We start from the raw sequence: 23,777 nt of genomic DNA on the forward strand, positions 1-23,777 counted from the left end.
ATGCCCTCTCCTTGCCTTTTTTTCCAAAATCCGTTGTTTGTTGTTTTCTGTTAATTTCAATGTTTTTCGCGTTTTTTTCTGTATACTATTTGGTATTTACTTTCAGTTCTAAGTTATATTAATATCCATAGCGGTCACTGATATATTATATAGAACGTTCCTTTATACTATAAATTTCGAATTGATGATAAATAGCAAATACACTTTATTTATAGTATATGTATGATCATAATATAGAGAAAAACGCAAAAAGTATTGTCCTGTCCCCAAAGACTTATAAAAAACTATTTGTAATTTAAAAATTAAAAGTCCGTCCGATAACGCAAACAATATCCTGACGCCTTTATTTTTGTTTTTTACCCAAAAATAACTTAAAGCAAGAATGACGAATGCGATTATGCATGATACATTGTCCCTATAAGACACATATGCAAGATTACTAATGTATGTAGGAAGGAAGAAAGAGAATCGGCAGACAAAATGAGGTCTTTTCATTCAAAAGTATAGTTGAAGCAACAATATTTGATACCCCATATCGCTTCAGATTTAAAATTTGTTATATATTCATGATATTGAAGCTACATTTTGATATAAATGTAATATATTAGAAATTCACAGCTCTAACAAAAAATAGATGTATGGGTCTAGCGAAATACCTGTCATAAATCTTAACAACAGAATTGATATGTCTAAATAAAAAAAGATTGCAATAAAAATAACAAAAAGCACTTGACGACAGACTGAACAAGTTGATCTTACAAATGCTTATCGTAAGAAAATCCTTATTTTTTGTTATTATTATATTAGTGGAGTGACAGATTAAGAAAAAAGTGTCTATTTTACGACTTTAATGGACCGGCATACCTGCAGGCTAAAAAAGATTTTTTTTGCACAGCCAATACCTAAAGCTCACTTTTTGGCCCGGTCCTAGAAATTTTCTGCAGTGCAGGTTTTTTTTTATAAAATAGAAAGAAAAAAGACGTTTGGATTTTTTTTTTATTTTGTCTTTTGACATATGATTTTTAATTTAATACAGAAATTCATTGTTTATTCAAAATATAAATATATAATTCCTTAAACAAAATGTCTATTTTCACTCAGTTTAACGAAAGCACACTCTGTATTATTTTAACGAAGTGGTTTCAACATTTGTAGATTTAGATTACATTGATATTTTCATGATTTTCCGAATTAAAAATGTTTTAAATTTCCTAATGTAAAGTTTTGGAGCCATTTTAAGTCAGTATTTCTTGTACAGGATTTTTAACATTGCACTATAGTTCAATGAATATCACATGGACTGCCTCGTTATTCTGATATTCATTGGAAGATTGTAGTAATGTTTCTAATCATTCTGTCCACAAACTGCGAAAAGTCCTGCCAATAACAGAATGCATACTTGCTTGAAACATAAACTTGTTAACCCCATTTCATCTTGCTTTGGTATTACAATTACATCATGAGTTTGGCTCTTAAATTTTTATTGAAAATTCAAACTCTCATGTTTTTTGTGCATCTTTTTCAGAAGCACGTAGATATCAGACTAGTTTTGCAAATTTGGAAATAGACAGAACCCATGAGATATCCTATTTACCTTATGGTATTGCTCTATGTAGAAAAGGTGATCGTATTATACAAAAGGGGGCAGAAAATATTGACTTAAATGCTTAGACAATCGATGGTAAAAATACATTTCACTCTATGACTAGAGTTGTATTTCAGTATCAAAACGAACCACCAAACGCCCACATAAGATCTATAAAAGTTAAACGGGGACTAGAAATATCTTTGAAGTTGAATGATTCGAATACCAATCTAAGTGCATGTTTATCTTCTACAAGTCAACAGAATGATAAGGACCTCCTCATTATTCTGATGTTTATGGGAGGATTGTGTCTTGTTTCATGGAAAACCGAGATGTATATGTCCTGTCTTTGGTATTTCTGCCACTTCTTCCGAGACAAAACTTTCCAATTTCTGCAGAAAGCACTGAACAAATGTTCCATTTTGAACCGGTTCTGACAAAAGGCTCAATCTGAAATTTCGTCTGTAGCCTATGCTCCGATTATAGATGCCAAGCCTCGAGACATGTCAATATTATTAAATATAAAACAATGTTTAGATATGTCAAAACGTGCTGGTCAACAATACGCTGTGCAAACATTTGACAATTAATTGTATACTATTGCCCAAATGTAAAATGTTCTATGCCAGACTTGTTCGTGGATTAACTTTAGAATATGAGGCTCTCGTGGCTCTTTAGTTTAAATTAATGTTTTTTTATTTTTTTGAAATCCTAAGGCTTTTCTACCTGAGGCATATATTACCTTTAAAAGCTATATTAGGCAAAACTTTTAGGAATTTTGGTTCTCAATCCTCTTCAACTTCGTACTTTATTTGGCCTTTTTAACTTTTTTGGATTCAATCGTCACTGATGAGTCTTTTGTAGACAAAACGCGCGTCTGGCGTATATACTAAATTTAGTCCTGGTATCTATGATGAGTTTATTTAAAAGCATTCTTCAAGTGGTGTAAAAACGAAAAATCGTTTAATGAATATTGAACCAAATGTATGGAAGACGTTTTTTGACGGTACAGTTCATTTGCTGAAACACTATAAAGCACTTTTTTTGTAATTTAAAAGAACATATGTTGCCATTGTTAATACACATAAACATGGCGCCGTAAATAGTATCTGGAGAGATATGGCTACATATAAACTATTATTAAATATTCTTAAGGTTGTAGTGGCATCATAGGACTGCAAAGAAAAAAAAACCACTTTACTTCGATGGATGCTTACAAGACACTTCCTTGCGCATTTTAGTTCGGAAATGAGATTAAGATCGGGATTAGCCACAGAGGCAGAAATTGAACACGAGGAAAACAAGCAAACGACAAAGACATGAGACCAGAAGAATGTTTCTGATTTGATAGGGTATATGCATTAAAATATGACAGATCCATTTAATGTTGTTGATCATCCTTAGTCATTGATAAATATTTCTACATAAATGAAAGCCTCAATGATTGTTTAGGATTCTCTTCTTAAATCTCTTGAACATAACCACCATATGGTCAAATATTTTGTGGATGGCTGTTCTAATGAATCTGAAACCCATGTCCTCTACAGCCCTATGTCGAGGAATCCTTTCACCACTTGCGATGATACAACTAATACCTCAGAACTCAAGTGTGAATCAGGTGACTTCGTTAAGGCACAAAAAATCCTTGTAAAGTGGAAGAGCATTTAGAATCAAATTTTCAAAAAGTTGTGCCAAATACGGCTGAAGCAATATATGCCTAGTATAAGAAAATCCTTAGTATTTTAAATAAGCAATGCAAACAGTAAATAATACAAATGACCATATAATTGATATTAATGTCAACACCGAATAGCTGAATACTAGGCTGGTGGTACCCTCCTCCGATAAGTTTTCAAACGGGCCGGGAGATCAGGAATCGCCGTTAACATTTGAAGTGCATTTTTCGCTTCATTGTATTATTCAAAGGGAAAATTCAGGTATCTTCATGATGATCTGAATACGCTAAGGGTTGAATTTGCCGCCTCAGAGGATGCCAGTCTTCTGAAAATGCACTAATGTGAACAGCTTTGTACAGCACATTCCACGTGCAATGCTTCAAACGTCAGTTTGGATGGTCTCATACTGCTTTCCAAAGACTCTGGTTGACATGAGGGTAAAAACGGTTTGCTCTCGGTCATTGATGGACATATGTCAGTAGGCTTCCCTCAAGACCTTGCTTGTACGTATAGGGGCAAGGAACAACAGCTGGGAATAACAACTGTGTGTGCAACCAACAGAAATCCGCGTGTACCAATATTTGTTAACGAGTAGGGTCTGATAATTGTAATACTTATTCAATTCACCGATCAATATTGGAAGAAGACGACGATGAAAACGATAAGGGGGATCCTTGTGTGCTTTTGTAAGACAAAGGCCAAAGGCTCATACAACCTAAAAGTTAATTGAGCTAGAATATACACTGAAACTTGAGTCCATCATTAAACTCATTTGATTTAATTGCCTTGTGAAATATTTGTGACTGGCAATAAATATACATCAAAGCAAAAACCAAATTGATTTCGATTCTTTTAAAAAGCAGTAAAATTCTGAAATATATCATTAGAAATACATGCTTCTATTTTCTTATTTTTGCTAGTCTGAATTCCCTTTAAAATGTGCATTTGGTGGTTTCAATATTTTCAAATTAAGTTGAAAATGACGTTTCACAGTTAATGTCATTATAAATTTCTTGTTTAGTAACAATTCAGATGTTAATTGGAGACTTTTTATAACTTCTTGTGAAATAAATTGACAATATTGAAAAACTCAATCACTAACCTTTGACCTGATTCAAAAACTAATTGCACCATATTTCAATTCAACGACCAGGCAACATTTAAAGAATAAACATTTCTCTTTCCAAAAAGTCAGAATTTGGCCTGCATGAAGGGGGGTCCATTAAAGTTGAAAACTATTGGCGTGGTCACTCCACTATATAGGGTTATTTATCTTCAACCTCTGAAAATGTATAGCCTGCCCATCCATGACATATTTAATTCGACTCAAAATTCACACTGACAACCAATCAGACAATAGTTTTAAGTTGACAAAAGGCAAATAGTTACAATTACATGATGCGTATGTTAGAATGTAAGAATGATAATGATGCTCTGTGGATAAAATCGATTTCAAGATATAAATTGACAGCAAGGTATCACAACAATGGCTTCTAGTTCACAATTGAAAAGAAATTAGAAATGTGGAGATATTTTTGTTGAAGTAGAAATATGACTGCAAGACAATCTATCGTTTAACATTTATTGATTAAATAATTTGGGTAACCCCCGGATTACGATGAATTTAAAGATTCACTATAATCGTCTTATTACAAAATGATTGACAGACATTAACATAAAGACAGTCGTCGCTAAAGCAATAAGAAGTACGTCTGTTCAGAAGTCTGAGTGCACATACGATTTTAATTAGATTCTTCTTGAAAAATATGATATTAATTATATATTGGTTTGTAGTAGTTTGCTTGTCTTTCGTTTAATTTTTTTTTCTCTTGTTTTGTTTTTAATTATGATTATTTCTTTCCTCCCTTTACACTAAGTATATCGCATTGTTAATCTGCAAAAAAAATATAACTTTGTGCAATCATACTTCCGGACGACTACTTGTTAACTATAATTAATGGTTATACAAATAGTAAAAGAGGGACGAAAGATACCAAAGGGACAGTCAAATTCATAAATCGAAAATAAACTGACAACGTCCCGGCTAAAAATGAAAAAGACAAACAGACAAACAATAGTACACATGACACAACATAGAAAACTAAAGAATTAACAACACGAACCCCACCAAAAACTAGGGGTGATCTCAGGTGATCCGGAAGGGTAAGCAGATATTCGCGAAACCTGTAAATACAAGTTTGTCATTCCGCTGCGTGCAAAAGTTGAGTTCGTACAGTTTGAGACAGAAACAAATATGTTATGAACTAATATGATTGTTTTCCTTATATAAGTCTTAATCTTATTGAGCACCACTGTTCGGGGATTAATAACTTTGTTTTAGATTTCCTCTACGGAACTCTACATTTTTGCCTTAATATTGTTCACAAATGTTGTACTTACAATATACAAGTAATTGATGACTTAAACTTGGTTTGTACGACAACACAACATGCCAAGCTGTACATGTGCAGATTTTATTATTTGATGTCCTATTGACAACAAACGAAACACTGTATGATGCAATGTTCCCTGTTGTTTCATTTGAAATGGTTCCATCACAGTCCCATGTTAAAATAGCTAGTGGGTTTCCTCCGGTTACTGTACATATCAATCTAATCTCATTTCCCCGGAAGATTCCTCCAGCTGGTATTTGTTGTATACTGGGTAAGTTGTTTGGAGGGTCTGAAATGAGTAATGTGAATATTAATGCAATGCATCGTATCTGCTCATAATCACTTGTTTTGGCGTTTTGTCTAACTCTGTTGTTAGATAACATGGAATTGAACGTTTTTGTTTTTAATTCACATTAGAGGAAATCAAAACAAGCAAATGGTGACCCACATCTTTCGGTAAGCGTTTGAGCACTTTTTACAAAACATACGTTTGTCTCCAGCTTAATATCTTATCAATTTAAAACAGGATTACATTCCTTTATTAAAGATAATATTATGCATATTATAAGAAATAATTCTTCATTCATTTGTTATCCTTTAATCAGTTACCTGTAATATAAATAAAAAAAAATCAAATATTTTGTGAATGTGTACTGGCACAATTACTGTACATTCAGAAATAATTGCCGTTTTTTTTCTATTAATACGACAAATGCAACTGAATAAGTATCGCAATACTTATAACTCGCATTCTGATATCGAATACACAACTTACACGAGTGTCAGTCAGCTGTTTTTGTGCTGCTTTGTTTTAGATAATGTTTTGTTGTCCCAAATTTTATTAAAAAATTAACAAAGATCTTCGTTTTTCAGATATGACTATGCATACATATTAATTGGAATCAGAAGAGACAATCTTAACTTTTCAAACAAAATAAAACTACTTCACACGGAGGGACACCCTTGTATTGTAATAACAACGCTAGTCGGTGTGGTTTTATCAAAAAATCAACTCCAATGACATTAAACCATTATAGCCCTATTCACATTTGTACTGCAATAAAAGTCTGCCATTTACTCCAATCAAGATCAATGATAAATTCTCATATTATACAAGTTCGAACGACTGGTGATAGCTAATTTTGTAAGTGATGTCTGCCCTTTCAACGACCTATTACACAGTAAATGTTACCCCTTGTTGAAGGCCAAACAGTGTTTTATAATTGCAGCATTTAACATTCACTTCATTTGAACCTTGGGTGAAAGTTGTCGCAATTGCTATATTACCACATCTGCTCATTTTAGAAATAATTAAAGGATAGTTGAGATCAAACTTTACATGTTTGAACCGACGCATTATTGCGACTGTCCTAAGTCAGGAACCTCAAATCTTTATTAACCTTGTGCGTATGTTTTGTTATATGTTTTTTATTGCATTTTTGCTTCATTTGGTTGTTTTGAAGTTTAATGTTGCGTTTATTTGGCGTAAATAGAACTTTTTTTAATTATATATTGTACATTTATTACAAAGAATTCTATGATATCTCTTATAAACCGTCTTTTTTAGGGCCATCAATATTTTCAGAAAGATTCTACCTTAAAAAGTTTATTGAACAAACGAGAAATTCTATGACAAAAATTTATTTGGAACGTTTAAAACTGGTGTTTGATGAAGTAAGGTCAGCAATTTATAAATGCTTCAAAAGGTCCGTCCACTGTTAATTCTGTATCATAAAACAACCCCTAAGATGCGATGAATATCCAAAATTGTCAACCCTTAAACGTTATTTCATTTCGGGATGCACCCTCAGTCAAATAACCTTCTAGTATTGACAATTTTGGATATTCACCTTTTCAACGGACAATTATTGCATTTCGTTAAATGGCCAGCCGATGCCAGCTGCAAGGTATTGGATATTCTATGTTCGTTGAAGACCGATTGATGGTCTTTGGACATTTTCTGATCTTTGGCCAGATTGTTATCTCTTTTACACATGTTCCGTTTCCGTTTCCTTTGCTTTATTCTCGTGATTCCAACATATTAATTTATGTTAAATAAATGTAAAGAATGACTCGGACAATAGTAATTCATTCATATACTTCAAGATTATAAAAAAACGGTTTTTTTCTAAAGTGAACATTGATTGGTTAAATATTTCTCAGTGTGTTTGAATTTGTTTGTTAGCCTTTTGGTCATGAATGTTTGTCTCTAATATTTAATTAACTGTGCATTTGTATTCAGATATCGCAGATCAAATTTATTCGTTCATTGTGTAATCATACGTTTTTTTGATTGAGTTAAGTCTGCCAATTGATATTTTATCGTATGTTTTTCTGTGTTGTGATGTTCTGCTATTGTTTCAGGAAAAAGGGAGAAGGTTTGGATCCATTAAAACGTTTAATCCCACTGCAAATGTTTGCACCTGTCCTAAGTCAGGAATCTGATGTACAGTAGTTGTCGTTTGTTTATGTAATATATACGTGTTTCTCGTTTCTCGTTTTGTTTATATAGATTAGACCGTTGGTTTTCCCGTTTGAATGGTTTTACACTAGTAATTTTGGGGCCCTTTATAGCTTGTTGTTCGGTGTAGGCCAAGGCTTCGTGTTGAAGGCCGTACTTTAACCTATAATGGTTTAATTTTTAAATTGTTATTTGGATGGAGAGTTGTCTCATTGGCACTCACACCACATCTTCCTATATCTATCTATAAAGAATAATTTATGTCTGTGCCAGTGTGGATTACTCTCTGGATTTATTAATCATGATTAATTGAAGGTACATAATATTCTGTAAGCCAAGGTAATACGATGTTTCAGGCGTACTGTAAATAAGATATACTACTTACACCAGATATCAACTGATATGTTTTCTGATCTGACAATTTGACCTTGACCATTGACAGCTGTACAGTATATTACTTTCCCGTCGTCAGATTTGAATCCAGTGTACGTCAGTTCACTAGATGATATAAATTTAGCATTACTGGTATTAGTATCGGGCTGAGGAATAGCTAAACCAGTAATGTTGTCTGTAGATTTATACCATTGTATTCTTGATGACGGTCTACCGGCGTTTGTTGTACAAGTGAAGGTTTTACTTCTGTTCAATATCATACCTGGTGGATTATCATCCATTAGCTTTGTTGTAATGTAAACTTGTGTAATTGGAACTGAAACATAGTATTAGAACATTTATATTCAATACAAAACAGGCATCAATGAAAAATAAAAACGTAATGCCACATCATTTGTTAATTTGTTTTTAATTGGATAATGTCACAAATTTTCATGGTATCAATTTATACTATAATTGAAGCTTTGAAAGGAACGCGTACATGTAAGTGTCGCAAATTAACTTAGTTGGTGATCATCACATCACCAATTGATGATCTTGGAGATTGAAATGCAATCCAGGCAGGCACAAACAGTGATAATGCATTGAATCAATGTTTATTTTCTATTTTTACTCAATGTTGAATTATTACTATATTTTGCAAACTGGTATCAACGTTGGTGTTCACCTTTGGATATTATTAGATAATGGTTGCTTCAACATCATTTCAATCACTAACTCAATTTGAATACAGATTGAGTTCAGGGTGAATAAAAAATTTAGTGAAACAATCAACGTTGAATAAAGATTGTTTTAATTAATAACCGGTAACATTTAGATTGATAACAAGTTTTTTAAAGTTCTTTGTGATATTCAACATTTTATCAAAATTGGTAATGGTTTCTGTGTTTCAACCTCAAATTTAAGTTTCATATATCCTGTGCTTTCTGGGTGTTGTATATAATATTTAACTGTATAAACTGTAGCAAAACTGAGCTTGTGTCTTCTCAAGGCAATAAACGTCCTAGCAACATTCTGCCGCAGGAAACCTTATGCAATAACTGCCCCAGCACACCAAAGTAGAACAAAAACATCTCGGAAAAAAATTGATGAACTTTAAAATAAAAGAACTAAAGCGATGACCAAATTATTTCATGTTAGGCTGGTATATTGAAGTTGATATTTTTCCAACAAAAGAAGAATAACATATCTGCAATCGTAAGCAAGCTCGAACAGTTAGTTAAGTACAATTAAGATTTACTTTTAATTATCATTTGGAAGAAAGATTAATGAAATAAGATACATTAGTCTTCTGGGAATTGAGAAACTATTATATACCAGAACTTAAATTTAACATTTGACAGAAACCATTAAATCTCAAATCATTGTCTGTTCATATTAATTGACATTAATTGACATAATGTGGTCTCATGTTTGAAGACTGTATGGTGACCTAAAGATGTACAAACAATGTGCATTGGTTGATGGTTGTCTTATTAACAAAACAAAGTGGTTGGGTGCACACAAATTTAAATATATGTATTTCACTGTCAATTACGCATAGAAGATCCGTAATAATCAACAGCCTAACTGAGTGACTTCATTCTTGTCGAATGCCAACAACCAATCAACTGAATGACACATATGTGGATTAAGAGTTAAAGTTTTCTCATGAACCATATTGTTGTACCAACCCCAAATATTTTGTTCAACATTTAACTATAATATGCATATAAAAACAAATTATCCCTCCAGAGAAATATTGAAAGCATCAGCAAAATGAAAACAAATATTTCCTATATACTGACATATCCTTTTTTTTTAAAAGCACACAACCCTTGATAAACACATTGTTTGCCTAATATCTATTTCAGATATCTGATTAATCAAAATATAAAACAAAGTTCACCTCTTAACCCATGTTTTCTAATGTACAACCACTGATTAATCATTCAATACGATAAAATTAAAATAAATTCATTTATTAATAGTTAAAACGTTACTTCTTTATTTTCCCACACCGTTCTTTTGGAGCCCATTTGAGAAAGTTTGTTGTTTTGTCAGACGCTTGTTGTTCCGTGATTTAAATCATATCATAAGTCTTCACGATGACGTTTCCAAATCAAAAGTTTTAACTTTGTCAAGTTGAATTATGTTAAACACATTTTACTATTCGTAACTTCATAATGAGGATATTTATAATTTAAAGTATAAATAAAAAGCATAAGAACTCGTAACCACTTTTATTAAATACTCATAAACTAAATTTCTTTTTATATAGACCAGAAGGAACAACCTGCAAGAAAACCCTACATACTTCATTTTATTTGAACAAATTAAAGGTTTATCCAATTATGAAATTACTCCATTTTATTGATTACTTGTGCTGTTGCATGGATAAACGTTCCAACATTTTTAAGATTATTTTACTCCTAACCGCAACCATTATAGCCCAGTTTCTCGTATCAAACCTTACCTAAAAATAACTCGCGAAGGAATCCGTTTTGTCGTGGTTGATAAGGCTGCTTTCAATATCATAATTGTTTGACGTAAAGTTTACAGTGAGGTTCTTCAAATGGAAATTACGATTTCACCAACAGTCAAACTGACTTCATTTTCGGAAATATGACATATGTTACAATTATAAACTGTTTGCTACCTCTTTAAAAGTCAAGACAAAACAATTTATTACAAGCAGAACTAAATACAATAAAAGTTAAAAACTATGTACTGGCTTCCAAAGCTGCACAAAACCCCTTACAAATATAGATTTATTTCGTTCTCAAGCCATTGTTTCATTACTAAACTATATAGTATACTTACTAGTATACTTGTTACAAACAAACCCTGATCAAATGGGGATTTTAAAGGGTGGAATGCGACTTTATATTTTCACACTCTTCAAGTTCATTGTTTAGCAACAACAAACAAAAGAACTTTGTAAATTAACCTTGCTTTAAAACTGGAACTGTCCTTGCATTTTTGTTTGCTATGGAGATAAAGAATATTGCCAGGTTATCGGAATTCCCTAGATAACAAAGTGTGTGCCCCTTATTGCGGAACTTTTTCTTTATTGTTTAGAGGAACAATTTAGGGATACAATCAGCGAATATCCATCGAAACAATATCTGATTCAAACATTCTATAAAACTTTAAATAATTAAATAATATATTGGCTTTCAATATTGATGATATTCAGTATGTACACTAAATAGATTTTTCCTGCCAAACTGACATTAAATAAAGCTAATACTCTCAATAAACATTGCCCTTTCTTGGATCATGATATCTATATATTTAACGATAAGCTTTAAAACAACATTTAACGTATAGCGGGTAATTTTCGCTTATTTTCGCGAAATGAACAAAATCGACAAAAAAGATTCCGCCAATTTAAAATGGCACATGCAAAGGTATTTTTAAAAGTTTTGAATGCGCCAAAATAATAACAGAGAAAATATTTCGTATACCTTATTCAATGAAAATCGCGAAATTTCACATCCGCGAAAATAACCCTATATAAGGTATGATAAAAGAGGTCAATTTTCATTTCCTATTGTAAATTATTCATTTTTAGATGGTGACGTTCCCTGTCACCATCTAATGGTGTTTATATATCTCAATAATTCCGATTAATTACTCAATTTATTTCACTTGACTGGGCGGAGTTTAACCGGTTCGCTCATAATAAACCAGTCCATCTATAGATAGGTGTTTTAGAATAAACTCATCAATGAAGTGTCCAGTCATTCTATTGTAAATTCCTTTGATGACACTGATAGGTGATTAGAAATCAGTTATAATTATAACGGTAATCATCCTTATCACACACATCTTTAAAAAGACTGTCCTTATGCAAATTAAAACGTAAGCTCCGCCCGATCAGTTGAAATAACATTGGTAATACTCGTGTATGTAACAACGTATTTGATTTCAACGAAAGAAATCTCTGTACTACAAAAAACTTATTACTTGAAAGGTTTTCGATATCACAAACTAGTCCAATTATTCAGTAAATTTAATCATCGATACAAGAACATCATTCGTAAATATAAATCAACTTGTAGACATTATACACGTTCAGTTATTTCAAACCCACAATTCATGGTCATATTCCTTACAAAGCACAAACATGTCTGCATTCACCAATAACGGTAACCAAACATCTACGCATACTTATTATGAAAGAATACAGTTACGATACTGTTGTCAGGTCATTAAGAATTGCATATTTTGGTATTAATATTGACTCACTCATAGGGTCTTTGCATCGGAAATAAACACAAATATCCTTAATTCAGTTGTTGGCATGATACGGTTTATGTTCTTCTCATACATTTATGATGGTATGAAACTAAACTCCTATCGGGAGGGATTGTATTTTTATAGAATGAAGGCAGAATCTTTCATCCAGTTTAGTTGAGGTATGGAGCTGGCTAGTAGTCTTTAGTTAATTTATCAAGTATTGGCATTCTGCTTAGTTTCTTTTGTTAGCTATTCTGATATCTTACTCGGACTTAAACTGAGTTTTACTGTGCGTATTGATATGTGTTTCCTCTATTCCATATTTGCTAAAGGTATAGGGGTAGGGTTGAGAAAACGTGTTTAACGCCTCTCGACAATGCGTCCATCACCAAGATTGTTCAAATAACACGCATGTTATATATCAAAACATCAATGCGTCCATTGAAGAACCAAAATGAAAACTGAATACGTCCACACCTGGTTGGTCTTACTTACCTTTTACACCTCATCATAGGCATAAAATTTTTAAGGCACCAACTTATGAGTAACAATAAAATAAATTCAACAATTTATTTAATATATTATCACAATAGTCAAATATTCACAATATACATCTTCATTTTATAAAATAATTCACCGACTCATTTGGTATGTTGTAGTTTCTTATATCCATACAGGCAGCTTTTGTCCCTCATATGACATTATTCTATTTACATGGTAGGCCTTTGCCATCTGCTTATCAGTCTTTTTGACAATATAAGTTGTGTCATCCATACATCTAGTAATAATGTATGGCCCTTTCCATTTAGCACTTAATTTTGAACATACGCCAAATTTTCGGGTTGGGTCGTTCAGCCACACTAGTTGTCCTACTGTAAACATCCTTTTCTTTGATTTAACGTCATAATATTTTTTTTGATACTGGACCTTGTTTTTCAAATTCTTACGGACTAATTCATGAACTGTTTGTAATCTATTTTGCAGGTCTATAACAAAGTCTTCTTTGCATGTAGAATAATCTTGGGCTGGGGAAAGCATTGTAATTACAGCTTGTAGTGGAAGAGTTACTTCCCTTCCAAAGGTTAGGAAATTGGGTGTAAATCCATTAGTTGAATGAACTGATGATCTGTAGGCAAGTAAAACTTGAGGAATATATTCATCCTAAATAGCTTGGTCTGTTGCACAGTACATACTCTACATATTCGTTAAAGTACGGTTAAACCTTTCAACACACCCATTAGACTGTGGATGAAATGATGTTGATCTGGTTTTGTCAATACATAAAAATTCACACATTTCCTTGAAAATTTTGTTCCATAAGGTTTTTAAGTCTGTTGACTCATCAGATAGTGAGTTCCATTCTGGTTTAGTCTCTTTGTCTTCAAATTTTATGAATAACTGACCAATAATTTTGTCTTGTAACTGCTGTTGTCTTATAGTATTTACATCCCACCCTAAAAGTACAAACTGGTTCCTTGTTGGACTGGTATCTGCTTTACTACGGGTTACTGTTCTGACTGATAATTGTTCTTTTTCTTCAGAGTCTTCATCACAACTGTCGTGGGCATTGTTAACACTCTCTTGTCTTGAACACGAAGCACACGGATTTCTGGAAAGTGCGTCTGCATTCCTGTGTTTTAGACCAGGCCGGTGTACAACTGTAAGATCATATGTTCCAAGTTCTTGTAGCCACCTTGCAACTTGACCAGTTGGTGCTGTTAAGTTCCTCATCCAGCTGACAGCAGAATTATCAGTCCTTATTAAAATGGGATGTCCATAGAGATAGGAATGGAAGTGGCGAAGGGCACAAACAACAGCCAATAATTTTTTGCGAGTGACACAGTAGCTCTGCTCAGGTTTGGTCATGGCTTTGCTCATGTAAGCAATAACTCTTTCTTGTCCTTCCTGCTCTTGGGAAAGTTCTGCTCCTCATGCCTTATCACTAGCATCAGTGTCAAGTATAAATTAAGATCCAATTATAGGATATCCTAGGATTGGGGGTGAGGTTAAAACTTCGTTAAAGTTTATCATCTTGAACCTTCATAACATTCCATTGGGACCAAAGGGACTTAACAACATAACTGTGTTTGCCGGTTTGTGAACATGAAGGTTTTGAGCCAGTAGTCAACCATCCTATGATAGTCTGCAAGTCAATTGGGTCAAAATCTTTAATTGTTTTTACATAGGCGGTAATGGTAACGTTTTTTCCTGTAGCTCAGTCCATATCGTTAACTTGGATATGTATGATAGCTTGTTTCGAAGCTGTGACATTTTCACATATGTGGTTAAATTTTCGGGGTACGAAGTGAGATTACTTTTTCCGTAAATTAGCAAACCCCGAACATCATGTTGTGATGCGGCTCCTCGTGGTAAAATATCCCCTTTTTAACACAATAAGTTCTTTGAAAATTTAATACTTTGAACACATTCAATAGCTCCATAGTTTTTACACATTTATTCTATGTTCCTCTACTTTCCTAATCACCACAAATAATTAAGTTCAGTCATTTGCTAAAAATAGAAACATGTCCAATATCACTACACAGAGATTTTTTCTTTACACGTGACTTTTGAGTTCCTCATTTCAAGGCGCATTAGGGATGTTGTCCCATATTGTAATCCATACTTCTGATTTTTCCAAATATTTTTATGTGATCTTCATCGGTATAATATTCTGAATAAATCTTTGTATTTTTGTCCATTTCTGAAAAAAAATAAAGTTGTTTTAGCACTATAAGGCAATGACACTTTCGTCGCTATATTCATTTATTTTGAATACAATGAGTATGTATAAGTAATTTCTTCCAGATTACCTCCACTAGTCAAATCAAGGACAAAACTTCTGATTATAACCTTTAATTACAATACACAGACCCTGATAAAGCATTCTATAAAATTTTCTTGTGCCTTAAAGTGCATTTTGACAGAGAAATTATGCAAAACTGAAGGTTTTATAAAAAAAAACACCACCAAAATAATTATTCTTACTAGTGGTAATCTTGTATTTAATACTGTTGAAACCGCTCTAAACTACTGGGAAAGTCATCCCTATCATATAATTAGAGTGCAATATAGTGCAAATTTTCAAAACTTGTCCTTTCACATAATTCCATTTGAGAAAAAATGTTTTTTACATGTTTTTCAGTGAAAACCTTTTATCAGTGAGAAATCCACATGAGGTCTTAACGGAAACATTGTGACATCACATGTATTATGGCATCATTAAATAACGACAGATCAAAATAGCGCTAAATATAGTTTGCAGTGTTACGTGAGAAACAGTTGCCGCAAGATTTAACTCGAAATATTGAGTCCAAACGATCTGTAACTACGCCTTTTCATTTAATACCAAGACCATAGCAACAGTTTTCATATAAGCATATTTTTAACATTCCGACTGTAATTTCAATTGCATAAATACCAGAAATAAACAATTAGAGCTTGATTAATAAAACAAAATGCTTACCAGTTATTCAGGACTTTTTAAAACCTCTAGTTTGCCATCTCAGGTTGAAAAATAATGATACATTGTGTATGTCCGGAACTGAAATAAGACCAAAAAAAATACTCAGGCTGTGTTATCATTTGATTTAAATACATAAGTATTATTGAGAGAGAAAAATCTATTCTTGAAAGTTTAATCACAAAGAAAGACAAATGCTTCTCCCTTGTGGCTTAGCCACCTTCATTTAAACCTTTTGTATTAGAACCATGGGTAGTAGCTAACTAGCGTAATAGTTGAATAGGTGCAGAAACATTGTTTTCAAGAAGGTTTGACCCTCCCCTTTTTTCACTGAGAAATGACAATATCCTTTGTTTTGCTCATGTGCATTAAAATAATAATTCATGATTTTCTAAAAACATGTAACTGTTTTTGTCTGTGTTTTTGTGCATATGATATCTACCTACCAGGGGTCAAATCATTGGATAAAGGCACATGCGATATTGAATCTCACATTACTCGTATGAAGTGTGTTATCTCCCTTGATTATCAGGTATTCCTGTAGACCAGAGTGATATTACATAACAAAGACTATATTGTGTCATGTTTACTTACAATTTAATAATATTTAAAAGTTATTTCTTGCCTTTTCAATGTAGTAAACACGGTTCGGATCTGTCGGAAGTAAACAAATTTATGATTGTGCCTAAAACAAGTGTTCAGCCCCGTGCTAGTAATGCATTTTAAAAGCGAACATTTTCTTGAGTTTTTGCTGATCTTTATCAATAACATTTATCTTAAACAATTTATAATATCTAGGTATAAATAAAAAACTACTTACCATCATTTTCAGTGGTGTACAAGGTGAAATCATCCATAAATCAGTCTGACAACCTCTGGAATTGAGCTTCTAATTTGGGTCAAAATCTTTAATTTTTTTTACATAGGCGGTAATGGTAACGTTTTTTCCTGTAGCTCAGTCCATATCGTTAACTTGGATATGTATGATAGCTTGTTTCGAAGCTGTGACATTTTCACATATGTGGTTAAATTTTCGGGGTACGAAGTGAGATTACTTTTTCCGTAAATTAGCAAACCCCGAACATCCTGTTGTGATGCGGCTCCTCGTGGTAAAATATCCCCTTTTTAACACAATAAGTTCTTTGAAAATTTGAACACATTCAATAGCTCCATAGTTTTTACACATTTATTCTATGTTCCTCTACTTTCCTAATCACCACAAATAATTAAGTTCAGTCATTTGCTAAAAATAGAAACATGTCCAATATCACTACACAGAGATTTTTTCTTTACACGTGACTTTTGAGTTCCTCATTTCAAGGCGCATTAGGGATGTTGTCCCAATTGCTGTTTCTTACAATTGTCTTATATCTAGCTCAAGATCACTGTCCTGGCCCCCCTGAAATTGTACCATATTGACTAAGCCAACTGCTTCCCAGTTCTCAACAAAGCCACACTGCTTACAAGGGATACGACTCAAAGCATCGGCATTGCGATGTTGAGTACCTGGTCTATGTTTAATAACCATATCGTATGAACTTATAACTTCCAGCCAACGGGCTAGTTGACCCTCTGGGTTTTTGAATCTAATGAGCCATTGTAATGAGCTGTGATCTGTCCTTATAATAAACCGCCTACCGTACAAGAAATGCCGAAAAAGTTTAACAAAATGGACCACGGCTAGCAGTTCCTGCCTTGTAACACAATACCGGCGCGCTGTTTTTGAAAGGGTCCTACTCCCATATGCAATAACATGTTCCTCACCATCAATAACCTGTGGTAAAACACCACCTATCGCTCTGTTACTTGCATCAGTATCAAGAATAAATGTTTGGGAGAAGTCGGGATAACTGAGGACTGGGGCACTGACTAATTTGCCTTTCAGCTTTTCATTTGTTCACAGAAATTCGCGACCCTTTTCGGTCATTTGATGCTTGAATTCCAATAACAACTCTCTGACCTTGTCTTTTTGTCCATGTCCAAGATTCTCACTAGACCTATCTAATAATTTTTCCAATTCATTATTAAGAGCATAATCCTTGTGATTGTCTATCTGACTAACCACTTCCACTCCACTGAGATTTCCGACCACAGTACCGACATTTAGTACTTGGACACTGTCACTTATACACTGTCACAATGCCTGTACCAAGTCAGGAATATGACAGTTCTTGTCCATTCGTTTTTGATGCGTTTTGTTTTTTGATTTTGCCATGTGATTATGGACTTTTACCAAATTGATTTTCCTCTGAGTTCAGTATTTTTGTGATTTTACTTTTTTTTTTTATATTCAACAGTCGAAAAGGAACTGTTTTATAAGACATTACAACAGATTTCCCTACAAGAGCCTTTCCTCGATCAAGAAATTCTTCACTGGGTTCAATAATGCCTGTCACCTGAACAGCTGAATCATAGTTCAGTACTTCACCCTGGGGCCGGTTTCACGAAGCTATCCTAAGACATGTCATAAGATATATCTTAGGACATGTCTTATGATCCTCTTAGGACTATCCTAGGACATATCTCAGACCTCGTCTCGAAGCTGTCTTAGGATGATCTTAGCTAAGACATCCTAATCATGTCGCAAGTTCTTAAAATTTTCAAACATAAACATTGATTTACGGAAAATTCATGTAAATGTAGTATGTCTTTCCAATAAATTATACTAAATGTATTGTTTAACTGTATAATGACATGATTAGCAAAATTAATATAAAAAATAAATGTTATTTATATAAAATTATTTATAAATAATACGCCAATATACATATGACATTGTTAATACAAAATTGACAAAAAAATAAATATAAATTGAAGACATTTTTTTGATACAAGTGAGTTGATTTCAATTTCCACTCTATTGGTTATAAAACTTTTAAGGTTAAAGGATAAAATCATGCATTCTTGATATCAATTTTTCATTGTTTACAAATCACGATTATCCGTCAATCTGTAAAGATTACGTTATAAACAGGAAACGGAGAACAGATAATTAGATGATGATAAGATAAATAAGCAAAATTAATTTAAAAAATGAGTGCAATTTATATAAATGAACGTATGACTATCCTAAGACCATCATAAGACACCTCTCGTGGTGTCCTAACTTTATGACCAACTTTAAGAGATGTCCTAATTTAGGACCACTTTGTGAAACCCACTTAGGACTAAAATATGTCGTAAGACCATCCTAAGACATGTCTTAGTCCTAAGACAGCTTCGTGAAACTGGGCCCTGGATTACTACCTCGGACCTTGGGGCTATGCTAACTTTATCTTTGACTGCCACCCGATAAACGCCTAACTTTCCCTGTAGTAACAAAGGTATATGTTGATTATCCCTTTCCATTACTTTATTGCCTAAATCAACTTTACAACCGTTTGTATGCAGAAAATCTAGTCCAAGAATACTTTCCACTGACAAACCTGCTATAACACCTTCAATGACAGTGTGAAATCTACCAAGCTTAAGAGAAAACAGTGCCTTACCATTAGCTGCTATTATTTCCTGGGTAACCTGCCGTACACTTGGCCTATCACGGGACTTCAATTTCTCAAATAGAGTATCCGACACCAAACTAACTGTAGCTCCTGTATCAATAAGAAATTTGGCAGGGATTCCATTTATAAATAACTCTACATAGAGCCCTGCCTCATTGTTAAGAGTATTTGAGCCGAGGTACAAAGATTTACGGTTGTTCGTACGCCTAACCGAAGGTCCTGGTGATCCTTGGTTGTTCTGTCTCCTATTTCATAACAATTTCTAGCCATGTGGCCGGGTTTACCACAATTTTAGCAAAGAAATTTTGACCTATCAACTGGCCCAGACATGTTGGCTTTATTCTTAAATTCATCTAACTCTTTACGCATATTTGCCAATTGATCATTAAATGCTGCTAACATGCCCTCTATTTTATCCGACAACCTATCATGAGACTCAGACTCTCTAACCACCTGTTCATTATTGTCTACAACTCTTAAATGGGCTTTCCCTACTTCAAATTGCTTTTCTGCCTTGTAAAAAGTTTCTAACTCTACAGCTAAACATATAGCGGAATTAAGGTCAGGGGGCCGTGATTGTTTGATTTTTATTCGCATTTCCGTATAAATCAATGCATCCAAAAAGTGTTCTATAGCCAATGTTTCTTTGACTTCTCATGGGGCAGTGGGGTACGCCTTATTTACAAGCCGACGTATCGTTTGTCCTAACTCAGGAAGCGTCTCTGAAGCCCTCTGATTCCTTTCTTTCAATTGTACCCGGTACAACTCTGACTGATTTGGGGGAGCAAACCTCTCTTCTAGAGATCGAACCAACTGGTCAAAATGACTTTTCTTGTCATCGGATAAATCCCCAAGAACACCTTGAGCTTGACCTCTGAGGGAAGCTGCTAAGTACAACCCTTTCTCTAGGTTATCCCAACCGTTAATAGAGGAATAAGCCTCAAAATGTGACCGGTAGTCATTCCAATCACCTGACCCATCGTACGTTCCAACCTTAATATCTCTACGCTTACTCATGCTTGTCCCTAGGGCTTTACCTGGTGACTTCTTATCGGACAAGTTGACGGGGTTTTCCTTAACAATTTGAATGTCATGAGGTTTCAACTGATTTGAGACTTCTATATCTTTGAAGACCTTTGGTCTTGCGCCAATGCCTATATGATGTGGACCAACTGGGGTACTACGAATCGGGGTTGTTTTGTCAACATACGTTTTGTCATTACGTTGTGTAGTAATAATCCCTGAGTCACTTGTAAACCCAGGAATTGGTGTAGAATGTGAATGACGACTCCTTGACAAGGTGTCCTGAAGATCTTTGTCAAGCCTAGACAATTGGGCAAATAAATTTTCGGCTTTATCCATATTTATCAAACAATATGATGTCCGACTATACTGACTGATATATCCAACTAACCAACTATACAGCGAACAAATCCCAACGCTGCCACCAAATTCTGTAACGTGCAGGGGGTCCTACACGCCAGATGGTACTTTGTGTACCCGTAGATCGGTACCAGGGTTACTTCCCTGGACTTGTTGTGTATCGTTGGCTAACCCTTACAAATGGTAACGTGTTTCCTGAACTAATTCAATCTTAGATATTAAAGCCTAATAACAATTAACAAAAGATTACTTCCGGTAAGTATCCAAAATGAAACCCTTAGCCTAACAATGGAGTATAACAAAAGGGACGCTTAATTGGAGCTGTGACTTAACCTTACTTCAAAAGTTCATATATGACTATAAAGCTTTTTGCCTTACAGTCCCTTAGTTCTTTGATTCAAAGGTTATATGGAATTATGGTTTCCGGTGCGCCCCTGGTCCTTATTCAGGGCCAAGGTGTCACTGGTCAGCAGGGACAGTTGTCACCTTAATTATATACCACAGGACAATATGTCACCACCTTATTCAGATAGAACAATTGGTTCTTGCTTAAAAAAATTTAACCAAAGGTCCTTGGTAAGCTACTTCTTATTCATAAATAGTTATAATTACCTTTTCTTTAGTCTTCACTCTGGGAGCTCTGACGATCGAACTCATTAACGTTGCGAGAAACTCTACTTATATACTAGAATAATCTCTAGCCAAAATGCATATAATCACTAAACTAAATATATTCCGTATTACTGTTACGTTTTAATATAACGCCTATAGTAATTTAATATCAAACACTTACTTTCCATCTGGAAAGGATCGGAACCAGTCCCAAAACTTCGGAAATCGTTTTCCGTAATACAACCGTACTTAACGTACTTCATTATGTAACGAAAGTGAAAGGATTTAAACATATGCCGACTTCCTAACAGATAAACTTAGAATTTCTTAACATAATTATGGTAACTGAATAATATTCGTCACAAATGTATCAAAGAGATAACAACATGACCAAAGAGCAGATAACAGCCAAAGGTGACCAATGAGAAAATCCCACAACCTGAGGCTGGGTTGGATCCAGCCATATTAAGGAGGGGTTCCTAACCTTGGACCAATTTGGGGGATGGGGTCCAACTACATGTCCCCATTTAAATGCATTGATCGTCCTATAAAGAAAGGGGGTTCCAACCCGCAGACCCCCCTGGATCCGTGCCTGTGAGGCATGCTTTAGCTTGCCATTAAACAAAAATGTATACTAGTTGAGTGATAATGGACGTCATACTAAACTCTTCAATATAAAAAAAAGAAACTAAAATAAAATCATACAAAGGTCACAAAGGCTTCTGGCTTCTGACTTGGGAAAAGTGCAAAATGCAGTGAGGATAAAAGCCTTTACTGTAAATTCCTGAAATTGCAATTATATAAATCATCTCACATCTTTGTGCATTTCTTGAAATTGGTCATATTAATAAATTCATGTAATATTTTCAGAAAATTTCAATATATAGGCTTTTAAAAGTCAATCTTGTGTGCATGATTATCAATGATTATACTCGCACAATTAACACATGTGGTTCTCAAAACTAAGAGGTGTCTATGCCATTTATGACAACATTTTAATCAAGTATAAATTTAAAAAAATACGTTTAGTACTCTATGATTTTTAGGTTTTTAAGCATAAATATAGTGGGTCAGGATCTGCGAACTCTCACTGACTGACTGAGCACATGAACTCAACACTTGTTTTTTGGTGATGTTGGTGTTACTTAGTGTTTTTTTTTTTTTGGCATCTTATGTTTTGCCTTGGCATTGTCAGTTTCTCTTTCATTATCTTTGTTTTTTTTTGTTATGTTAAATAACAAGAGAGAAAAGACAAAAAAAATATGTGAAAAAATGGCTTAGTTCAGTAGATATTAAGGACAGAGATAACAAATAGCTAAATAAGAAAAAAAAAAATTCCTTTTCTACAGTCAATTGTCTGATAATCTAGAAGATAGCCTGATTTGGTATAATTCTCCTAAATTCTAGGAATTCTTTATTCCAACTTTTTTAATTCAAACAAACCATGTCTTAGATAGTCTTGGAATTAGAATACATTAATCATAAAATTTTCATAATACTTTGGTGAATTATCTATTGATATAATCATGATAATTGAGCTCCGTTTTAATTTTTAAGGATTTTAAATTCTAAATTTAAAGTTAGGGATTTTATTCATAAAAGGGGGGATTTTTCCATTACGTATACTATTAATAATGCTTTGAGCAATTTTCATGAAACTTGGTGAATTATTTTTGTGTAACATAATCATGATAATTTTCCTTTCAATTTAAAAAAATTCTGATTTATGTCATTGTACTATCATGACTATTGGGATTTAGATAGTCTCACGAATGCTTTCACCAATTTTTATGAAACTTTTGTGAATTGTTTTTATATCTTTACATAAACTCCCTTTTCATGTTCATGACCCATAGTGGAGGGGGTATTAAGTTTAACACTTGATCGTCTGTCCGTGTGTCCCAAAGTTATTTTTTGTTCTCTTACAGTACTTTAGTTTGCCTCAACCAAATTTAATTAAACTTTTACAAAAGCTTGTTATCACAATACTCAGATCAAGTTTGAATTTGGTGATGTCAGTGTTACTGTACTAGAGTATCAGAGTTATGCCCTTTAGAAAAGGGAAAAAATGCTGAATTTTTGGTTTC

At 33.6% G+C, this 23,777-nt stretch overlaps 1 long non-coding RNA gene across 2 annotated transcripts; it reads right to left on the reverse strand.

Annotated features, from left to right (window-relative positions):
• Positions 1-15,130: 15,130 nt before the first annotated feature.
• LOC134723230 (uncharacterized) lies at positions 15,131-17,288 on the reverse strand. Of its 2 annotated transcripts, none has more exons than XR_010108021.1 (3): positions 17,016-17,288; positions 16,199-16,276; positions 15,131-15,436 (listed from the first exon to the last, which is right to left on the reverse strand). It is a non-coding gene; the product is annotated as an uncharacterized LOC134723230 (long non-coding RNA). The 2 variants fall into 2 exon arrangements; XR_010108022.1 differs by lacking the exon at positions 17,016-17,288 and adding an exon at positions 16,790-16,965.
• Between the last annotated feature and the right edge of the window lie 6,489 nt (positions 17,289-23,777).

Source organism: Mytilus trossulus, chromosome 6 (assembly GCF_036588685.1).
Source record: "Mytilus trossulus isolate FHL-02 chromosome 6, PNRI_Mtr1.1.1.hap1, whole genome shotgun sequence".
In the NCBI taxonomy this organism is placed as follows: domain Eukaryota; kingdom Metazoa; phylum Mollusca; class Bivalvia; order Mytilida; family Mytilidae; genus Mytilus; species Mytilus trossulus.